General features: G+C 45.2%; 1 long non-coding RNA gene across 1 annotated transcript; it reads right to left on the bottom strand.

Annotated features, from left to right (window-relative positions):
- Positions 1-6,285: 6,285 nt before the first annotated feature.
- LOC147662602 (uncharacterized) lies at positions 6,286-7,219 on the bottom strand. Its single transcript, XR_015305535.1, has 3 exons — positions 7,127-7,219; positions 6,946-7,031; positions 6,286-6,523 (listed from the first exon to the last, which is right to left on the bottom strand). It is a non-coding gene; the product is annotated as an uncharacterized LOC147662602 (long non-coding RNA).
- Positions 7,220-7,540: the final 321 nt, after the last annotated feature.

The following is a 7,540-nucleotide window of genomic DNA, read 5'->3' on the forward strand; positions in this document are numbered from 1 at the left end:
GAATTCATGGTGGAGGAGTCTATGATGAACTGGATCAGGGCTTTTTCTGTGTTTGTAGTAATTATGGGTGAGCGAACACCAGAATTGTTGAGAGACCTTGCTTGCTACCAGAGCAGGATCACGAGCTTCCATGAGAAATATGGAAGGGACGCATGAAAAGGGTACGATGTGTTGTTTAGGAAGGCGAAAGAGTTTAATGAATCTCTGACTTGGGATTGTTTGGACACTGTATCTTGGCATGCGCAGTTCACGCCGGGCTCGGCGGGAGGAACAGGGTCGAGTGTGAATGGTTTCAGGGCTTTTCAGCAGAAACATCCACAGCCCTTTTGACCAGCCCACGGGGGAGAGACTCAGTCTAGATTGGGCGGGAATGGGAATAAGCAAGGGGTATGTTGGGGTTTTAACGTGTAGTAGGCCGCAGGAAACGTGCAGGTTTAGGCATGCCTGCGCAGGTTGTGGTAACACCTCCCACCCCGAAACTAGCTGCCGATCCAGAGGCAATGTTACTGGGGGAAAAGGGGGTACCAAGCAAGATTGACACGGTGCCTCGGATGACTAAACAATCGCCCGTGGGTATTTTGGCTTTGACTCCCTGGCTGAACAAATACCCTGATCATGTGTCCGCCGGGATCCTGCGAGATGGCTTCTCGTATGGCTTCAGGATCCCGACGGGTGATTTTCAGGGGGCCCCCTTATGCAGAAAGCAACTGTCCGTTACGCACAACCCGAGGGTGGTCGCCACAAAAATTGCAAAAGAGGTTCGCTTGGGGCGGGTTGCAGGACCGTTTGAAGAAATACCAAAGGCCAATTTTGTGTGTGCCCCATTAGGGGTAGTTCCCAAGAAGGAGCCAGACGAATTCAGGCTCATTCATAATCTATCTGCACCAAGGGAGGCTTCCGTGAATGAGGCAATCGATGCAGGCATTTGCAGTGTGAGGTATGCATCATTTGATGACGCAGTGGTCATGTTGAATCGCCTAGGCCCCGGTGCATTGTTAGCAAAATCGGATATTGAATCTGCATTTAGGTTACTACCGGTGCATCCCCAGGATCAGCACTTGTTGGGTTTCGCAATTCAGGGGAAGTACTACATGGATATGTGCATGCCGATGGGTTGTTCAATTTCTTGAGCCTATTTCGAAATGTTTAGCTCATTTCTGGAGTGGGCATTCTCGAAGGCCTCAGGGCACCAACATGTGATGCATTATCTCGATGATTTCCTGTTTCTCGGCCCGGTGGGCTCTCGGGACTGTGCACGGGCATTGCAGGAATTCTGCGTGCTCATGTGGGGTTTCGGGGTTCCGTTGGCGCCAGGTAAGACAGTGGGTCCAACTACCTCCCTGGAGTTTCTGGGTATTGAACTAGACTCCGTGGGGGGTTGCTTCCGTCTGCCGGCGGAGAAGATCGCCAAATTCAGGGCCTCCTTGCTACAATGTCTTCGGAACGACAAGGTGACACTGCATCAACTACAGCAAACAGTGGGACAACTGAATTTTGCACTGAGGGTTATACCGATGGCTTGCCCTTTCTCCCGATCCATTGCCCAGGCCATGGTTGGCCTCAAAGAAGGGCACCATCGTACGAGGCTGTCGGCAGAGGTTCGCCAGGACATGCTCATTTGGCTGGCATTCCTGGCGGATTTCAATGGCCGGTTAGTCTGGAGCAAAGCCCCGGCCTCGTCAGCAGAATTAGGTTTATGGACCGACTCTGCGGGCAGTGTGGGGTTTGGAGCGATCCTTGGTAACCGATGGTCGGCCCAGAAATGGCCAGCATGGTGGGAAGCAAGTGGCTTGACGAGCAACATTGGTTTCCTAGAGGTATTACCCATCTGGGTAGCGTTGTCGGCCTGGCCAGAAGAGTTCCGAAACCGCTCAGTGATATTCTGGTCTGATAACATGACTGTGGTTGAGTGCATTAACCAGCAGGCAGCACGCTGCAAGTGGATATTGCGATTGTTGAAAGAAATTGTGTTGAAATGCTTGAAGCTAAATGTACAATTCAGGGCAAAACATATGCCGGGAGTACTGAATAATGCAGCTGATGCGCTCTCTCGTTTCAAAATGCAGGCATTCAGGGATCGTTTACCCTCAGCGGAGCTAGTGGCAGCGCCAGTTCCCGAAGCATTATGGCAAATCGGCGCCACGGACTACAAAACTTCGTGGCAGCCAGTTTAGTGCCCAGGACAAGAAAAGCTTATGAAGGGGCATTCCGCTCGTACTGCGCCTTTTTGGGCCCTGCAAGGGAGCATAGATGTGGTCAGGAGGGGTCCTTTACCCAATTTTTAGTGGCACTTCATGAGGAGGGCCGGTCGGCGGCAACCGCCAGTCGGTATAAGGCCGCCATATCGTTTATGGCTCAGCTCCAAGGGATCAGGGACCCGACAGGCTCCTTTATAGTCAGAAAGGCGCTGCGCGGCTGGCGGCAGCTAGAAGGCGCAAAAAGGATACCAGGCATCCAATAGGATTTGACAGGTTGACCGCCTTGCTGGCTAAACTAGAGGAGACATGCTCCTCACCTAGTGAGGTTGTCCTATTCTGGGCAGCATTTGCACTGGCATTCTATGGGGCCCTGCGGGTAGGCCAACTAGTGGCTGTCAATAAAAGGGATACCGAGGGGGGACTGCGCAGGGACCACACGCAAGTGAGGGGGTATTCCCTGCTGATCACGATTGCCAGGTCAAAGACAGACCAGAAGGCCCAGAGGAGTAGCATTATGTTGCAGCGCGCTCCGGGTAGTCCCTGTTGTCCAGTGATGCACGTTGAGGCCTACCTAAAACAAAGGGTGACGACGTGGGGGGTCCTTGCTGCGGCATGCTGACGGCACCCCGTTAACAAAGTTTCAGTTACAGAGGGTGCTGGCGATCATGATTGCAGCTGCGGGCTTGAACCCGAGTGATTTTGGAACTCATTCATTCAGGATAGGGGCCGCTACAGAAGCGACGGCCGGGGGTCTGCAGGCAGACAATGTTAAACAGTTGGGGCGCTGGTCTTCAAACTGTTTCAAACGTTACGTGTGGTTGCACATGTTGTAATTTACTGAAGAAGTGCACTCACGCTTGTTGTCTTTTGTTTGGATTACAGTTTCACGAGCCTGTGACGCAGGGCGGAAATTGGGACCGGCCCAGTATCAACAAACCACCACTTCAGGAGCAAGGAATGGAAGACGAGTGGTCTGGGTCGTGGGCCACTCATACGTGAGACAGGCCGCGGACATATTCAGGGCAGGTGATGCGATTCACACATCTGAGGAATATGGTTTCAGGGTGTCCTTCCATGGGAAGGGCGGTTTGTGTATTGACCGACTGCAAAGTTTTGTCGAAGAATTGTTAGGGTGGCACAGGTCACCGCCATCAGTAGTCATAGTGCACATTGGGGGCAATGGCTTGGTGAGGTTGGGCAGACGGGCTTTAATCGAACACATACTTTCAGCAGTTAGTTGGTTAGCAAAGACACTCCCGTGGTGCACAATAGCTTGGTCACACATGATTCCGAGGAAGGTATGGAGGGGTGGGTTGTCCACGACAGTGTTGAACCATTCGGTAAAGAGGGTCAACAATAAAATGGAGAAATTGTTTCGATCTAACCACCTTCAAACTATACCTCATGGGTGCATCTGGGGGGGCCACTGTTATTCAGATGATGGGGTACACCTGTCCAGGGTGGGGAATGACATATTGATAGGAGACATGATAGCTTGGCTAGTGGGATTGAGGACACATGACCCATAGGAGTTGTGGGGGGGCCAGATTGTCGGTCAACTATCTGGCCTGTGGCGGTAAGGTCATGATCGGTGAGCAGTGATTTCAAGGTCCCTAGTGTGGGCGCCACCTATTATGGATGGGAACTCCCGGGGGGAGGTGCCCATTGGCCCCTCCCACAGGGGCGGCACCCTTTACGGATGGGATCGCCCAGGGGGTGACGGCCATAGGCCCCTCCCAGGGGGAGACGGCTATATGCCCCTCCCACGAATTTCCTGGGGGCCGGATATCCGCTGCAGCGGAAGAGAGTGCGGGGAAAGGGGGGGAGTCCACGCTGTCCTTCTTATAGTTACATCGCACGGGAACTCGGACGACCTTAAGATGGCGCCGAGTGGAAGGGGGCCCCCATGACAAGGGAAGTTACGGTTGGCTACGAGGGAAAAGCCCTCTGCGCATGCGCCACTCACACGTGAGGGCGGAAATTTGGCGATAGGGATCTGACACCGGGTAAGACCTTGCCGTTGGCCCCTAACGATAGGATGTACAAAATTCGTATGCAATGCATGATGTCATGATGTTAGACTCGGTTAGGAAAATCTTTGTATTAGAGATTTGTTAAGGTTAGCCTGGATACCTGTCTTCATCAAGTGTAATGAAAGTTGAATTTTGTACACGATAAATGAAACGTTTTTAATTTAAAGTTTTACATTTTGTTTCATATTTTAATAAATACGTCCGGGGGGGTCGCGAGGCCCCCCTGCCTTCCAAAAGTTCAAACTGAGTCTGTCTCCTACCATTGGGATTGGTGTTGGAAGTGGTGGCGGGCATCCCGGACCATATGACAATCCTGTCATCTTCCATGAGGGACTTGATAGCTTGGGGAATGGGGACAAAATTAGATTTGGATTTAAAATTTGTATTGGCAGCTGTATCAATGCAGATATCAAGTTCAGCGCACAGTTGTGTTGTACTCATGGATTTAACTCCATCTTCTTCCGTAGTACCCAAATCTATCACAGTTCTCAAAACTTCAGTGTCTCCAATGTCAAAATTATATATACTAGACACATCCTGTACATTTTCCAACAGAGTCTCAGCATTGCCTTTCAATTTATGCCACTTTTTTTTTAATAATACATTTTTAATAATACATTCTTTATTGTTTGATTATTTAAAATCTTACAATATTACCAAATATAAAAAAAGATACATTAAAAGCAGTTACATCCTAAAAAAAGTTTGTTAAAATTTCATTAAGCTCATATTTTATAATTTATTCTCCCAATTTTTTAATTACTAGCATTAAGAACCTTATGAAGGCAGCGTTTATGAATATATCATTTGAGTGAGGACAAATTTTCAGTGCCTGCCTGCATGTCCTTATTCTACGTATATTAAAATGCAATTTAAGTGATGTGCGTCTTTCATTACAGAGTCCTGGACAAATACATAAGAGGTGGACAATATTCTCTTCTCCAGCTTTGCAAAGTCTACATAATGTGTTACTCTTAGTTTTTTCCACGGGGGAGGTGACTAAGGCCCGGTAGAATTCCAAATCTCCCTTTTAGGAGACATTGTTTACTTTTTTCAGACCAGGGGATTTCCAAGTATTCTTGTACTTTCTTTTTTGGGTATCCATTAATTACCGACCATGAATGCTTTCTTTTTGCAAGAGTATCTTTATCATGTACAAGTGATAGGTGGTTTGTTGTTCGATTTACTATTTTTTTAAACGATCCATTGGTTATCGTGTTATTCCAAATTGGCATGATTACAAACTCTTCTATTGCTTCATTAAGATACTTCCATGCCGATGACTTCATATTATTATTTATTTCTTGCCAAAGTAACTGAGCTATATGATTATCATGGTCGTTTTCTATCCGATACCAGGTTTTGATAAACAGGCCTTTTCGTGCAAAATATTGATTATTTAAACCGAATTCCAATCTAATTTGTGCTGGTGATGCATTGTTTGGAAGATAAAAAAGAGATTTGTATGTCTTTGAAAGAACATTGTTTATTAGTTCAGCATCCTTCCCCATTAATGCCTCACTGCCGTATGCTATGGTTGGTAGTAATTTAGGGCCAGATGTAGGTAATTCTTTTTTACCGATTCATAAATACCTAATTTTACCGATTCAGTATTTATGAATCGGTAAATAGAAGGGGGGAGATTGAGGTAAAATCGGTAATTGAATTACCGATTCTGTAAAAATCGGTATTTACCGAATCGGTAAATACCGATTCGGTAATGCCCATTGATTCCTATGGGCATTGAAGCCCATAGGAATCAATGGGCATTACCGAATCGGTATTTACCGATTCGGTAAATACCAATTCCAGCAAGGGTGCAGGGGGTGTCACTTTGACACCCTCTAGCACCCCAAATACAGGCATGTGTGCCATGTGGCACACAGACATGCCCTTAGGGCATGTCTGTCTGTCACATGGCATAGGTGTGCATGCACACTTGAACACCGGGTTATGTGTGTATTTCTAGAACTCTATCTCATATTGTTATTATATAGATTGAAATACCCAAAATTGTGGATTTATAAAACTTTTTTAATTACTTTTTTTCTCTCTCAAATGTTATTTTGCTTTTTATCACCTTTTTTTTAAATTCACTATATATACAACTTTTTACAATAATTTATACAAGTTTCTAAACATCAATATATTCCTAATCACCAGAATTGATAATCCCAGCACTAAAGCATAGATCAACAATTGATTATTATAGTCAAACACAAAACTGAATCCAACGCGTTTCGGCGAGTTGCCTTCATCAGGAGTTCTGTATTTTCAATTGCTGGTATGATACTATAATGGTAGAAAATACTCAGTTAATTTTTCTTAAAAAACATGACAATCTATATTACACAACATGCGACAGAACTTATATCTTTGTTTCACTAGTTCTCTTAACTTTGTAAATAATTCATGAGCACCCTCTCCTAACACCGCTAGCTCTCTACCACAAGAACCCAATAGCTCTATATGTACACTTTATTATCTACATATTTACAATCTTTATGTACATTTCATTGTCAGTATATTTACAGTTTTTATTTACATATGTACATATATATCATTAAACATTCTCTTTATGGATGCGTTTTTTTTCTTCTATACCAACACTCTAATCCAAAACCATGTTCCAGATAGTTGTAAATGTCTGCAGATAGTTCCCCAAATTTTGGCTCAATACATCAACCACTGGTAGGAAAAAAAAAAATTCATACCTGAGGTATCTACTAGGAATGTATACACAAATTACGTGTCAGCAAAAATGGGTTTCCGACGAAGGGATCTTGGACAAGGGTAAAATCTGTGGCAAGAAAAGGTACAGCAAGATTTGAGTGTGTAAGGTATCTATCTGTTTATATAATGAAGACATGTGCCCGGAGGCTTTACCAATAATACCTGTTGTGGGGTGTCAACTACAGCAGGTCTGATGGCTCAACGCTGCATCACGTTCTAAAAATAGGTATATGACGGTCCCTGATTGTATGATCCTGCGCGGGTGTAGTAGCAGCTACCAAGATGTGAAATAAAATATGGGGGTACCTCAGGTATGAATTTTTTTTTTTCCTACCAGTGGTTGATGTATTGAGCCAAAATTTGGGGAACTATCTGCAGACATTTACAACTATCTGGAACATGGTTTTGGATTAGAGTGTTGGTATAGAAGAAAAAAAACGCATCCATAAAGAGAATGTTTAATGATATATATGTACATATGTAAATAAAAACTGTAAATATACTGACAATGAAATGTACATAAAGATTGTAAATATGTAGATAATAAAGTGTACACATAGAGCTATTGGGTTCTTG

The sequence above is a fragment of the Lissotriton vulgaris genome, unplaced genomic scaffold (genome assembly GCF_964263255.1).
Source record: "Lissotriton vulgaris unplaced genomic scaffold, aLisVul1.2 SCAFFOLD_5169, whole genome shotgun sequence".
NCBI classification, from domain to species: Eukaryota; Metazoa; Chordata; class Amphibia; order Caudata; family Salamandridae; genus Lissotriton; species Lissotriton vulgaris.